Source organism: Stegodyphus dumicola, chromosome 8 (genome assembly GCF_044657685.1).
Source record: "Stegodyphus dumicola isolate Sdum_Otavi_A_Nest chromosome 8, ASM4465768v1".
Lineage (NCBI taxonomy): Eukaryota > Metazoa > Arthropoda > Arachnida > Araneae > Eresidae > Stegodyphus > Stegodyphus dumicola.
Window position 1 is genome coordinate 189,920,359 of NC_140775.1, and position 3,019 is coordinate 189,923,377.

Sequence of the window (3,019 nt, forward strand, 5' to 3'; positions counted from 1 at the left end):
CTAATAAATAAATTAACCAACTTCCCTTTGCAAAATCTTAAAAACTCAAATGGTATAAAGGAGGTTAAGAACTTTGTTTACTAAAAAAAAATCACTCAAAAATTTTCAATATCTTAAAAACAGTGAAATGAGCAATAAATAACATAAAAGAATACAAAAACCAAAAAATTCGGAAAAGCAAAGTATAATTAATGATATTTTATCTTATATTTTCAAGAGAAAAAAATTACAATGAAATAAGCTATATCCCTTAATACAAATATTAATTATCCTAATTAAAAAATTAATCAACTTTCCGTCGAAGGAACATGCAAAAGTTTTCAATATCTTACAAGCAGTGAAATAAGCAAAAAATAACATGTAAGCAACTCAAAAAACATAAAATTCCGCACAGAATTTTACTCTACAGAACAACTCTATCAAAAAAAATCTATAAAAATGTATTATATATATAATATATATATATATATATATATATATATATAAATGACAATGAAATATGCCAAGCTCTTAAAAACAGTGACTTAAGAAATACGATGAAACATTGTTGCCAAACCCATATTTCTAAAAGAATGAAACTATTCAAAGTGATGCGATTTCATCAAAAATCTATCAACAACAATAAGAAAGGAAAATTGTTGCAAAAATCACATTTTTAAAGATGTGAGATGTGAGAAGTGTACTCGGAAGCTTCATTTATTTATTTATTTATTTATTTTAAATACAAAATATTATCATTTTTCCAAAATTCGTTTTGTAAAAGCAGTCGCAAGGATGAAAGTTTAACGTGTCCAAAAATCAAAGAAAAATAAACTGTACATTTTAAAAAATAAACGTTTTTAGAAAATATTCCGTTGAAAAGGTGTTAAGCTCCCTTTGTTAAATAAATTCATATTCAATCGATTTATTGAAACACGAATTTTATTTTAAGTTCGTAAAATGGATGAGTGCCTACGTTTCAAGACGATGTGAAAATGGAGTGTGTAGAGTAAAATCTCGCTTTCCTATAGCCCATTATGTCTCAAAATGACGCGATTTCGTCACAAAACATAAAATAAAAAAAAAATCGAATTCGAATTTCGTAAAAATCACTTCGAGGTGTACTTGCTCTTGTCTAGATGCACCTATGTACCAAATTTCGTAGCCGTGGGTCTATTAGCTTAAGCGCTGCGCGAACGAAAGACACACACACACACAGACAGACTCTTTCTTTTATTATATGTAGAGAAGATGGTTTAGTTATTAGATTTGCACACTTTTGCAAAGCAGCTATGTCCTATAGACATGCTCCTTTTGTTCAAATATCAGGCAAGTTGCCTAAAAGTTACAATGAAGGTGATGAATCCCAAGAAAGCTCAAACGTTCATGCATCAAGAGAAATGTCAGTAACGACCTGGAGTGGATTCCGACCAGTAAATAAGGATTGAGTTTTGGGAAGAAGTCCCTTTATTTTGGTGCTCTTGCAGATCTAAATCATCTCTCCGGAGAGGTATGTGAAGAGGGAGCAGCTTAACTGTCCGGAGTATCGAAGATGGCTCCTAAATAACACTCATTTAGGAACAAGTTACATCGATGGCCGAGTCTAAAACCAACAAGTGAGGCTTTAGACGCCTCTCAAGGGTCCCCGGCCCCACCCGATAAGAGTTTGCTTTGATTTTCAGCGAGAGTTAATCATTGTGCCGCCTTTTCAATGCGTCCATTTGGATTCTTAGAAAGTTTAATGGCGGAGCTTTCCACGGCGAATGCTCTCCGATAAGACATCGATCCTGTGGCTGAAGATGGCCCTACATGCGCTTCGTTTGTCCTGAACATATTCTTAGAGCCTCTTCCTCCTGAAGAGGTCTGAATCTCAATAAATTAGCTCCTTTTTTCAACACACATTTGGCAAATTGAAAGTGTTGCAATGTATCAATGCACTTCAACTGAGTACGTAAGAAATACGACGGCTTTTATTGATTGAGAAGTAAAATTGCTTTGGATTCAAAATCGATAGTTTTCTCTATGTTTCTAAAACCAACGCTTAAGTCATATAACATCAAATACTTGTGGTAATTCTAATAGGCATCGTGTTGTGTAAATAGTTTTTTAGCATTTTCCGTCGTCCACTATAAAATGGCGTTTCACTTTTCAAATTGTTGCCACCAAATATTATAGCCCTGCGTTATATTTAAAGACATTAAGTAATGAAGAATCTGTACGAATGTATGCATGTTTCTCGCACTGTGAAACAACAACGGTACCTAAAGACATAGAATTTTGAATAACGTATTCCTCCACTCGAGTATAAGCATCTGGAAGCCCAAATTTGGAATTCGTTTTATTATGTTTTTCACATTTTATAAAACATTAACGAATTTTTGAGTAAGCAACTCAACGATTTCAAAGCGAGCAATGGCAACACTATACGGTGGGTGAGGGAATCTGACAGGTTTCAGATTTTAAATTACGTCCAAAGGGGCGTTTTTTTAACATTTTGTGTGTTACCTTTATTTATTAAATATCACGTTCTTCGCACTTAAACCATAAAATTCAGTTCAAGAGCAGTGCCGCAAAATAATTTTAAAATAAGCCTACCTTTAGAATTTCCGATACACATACTTAAATTTCAATGAATAAACGAAAGCTTTATCTTAAAATGAGCGCCTGGCAGCGGTGGGATTCGAACCCACGCCCCCGAAGAGAGTGGTGCCTTAAACCAGCGCCTTAGACCGCTCGGCCACGCTACCCTTACGTTAAAAGAGAAGATACAAAAAAAAAAAAAAAAAAAAAAAAAAAAAAATTCCAAAATTCAATCTAAACTGATAACAACTTTCTGTCCAAAGCAAATGGTTTCGAAAATAGAACGAGGTCGCGGCGCCCATTTCCTATCGAATCCAACTATTATGGGTAAGAAAATAGAGCTATTTTTTTTTTATTTTCCGTTGCACCTCGTTCGGGGATTTTCATTTCGTAACTGTTACCTACGGACTGCAGTTTGAAAATTCAATTAATTTCCTTGTCTTTTTATTGGATGAAAATG

At 33.7% G+C, this 3,019-nt stretch overlaps 1 non-coding gene across 1 annotated transcript; it reads right to left on the minus strand.

Moving 5' to 3' along the window:
* Positions 1–2,644: 2,644 nt before the first annotated feature.
* TRNAL-AAG (transfer RNA leucine (anticodon AAG)) lies at positions 2,645–2,726 on the minus strand. Its single transcript has one exon. It is a non-coding gene; the product is annotated as a tRNA-Leu (tRNA).
* Positions 2,727–3,019: the final 293 nt, after the last annotated feature.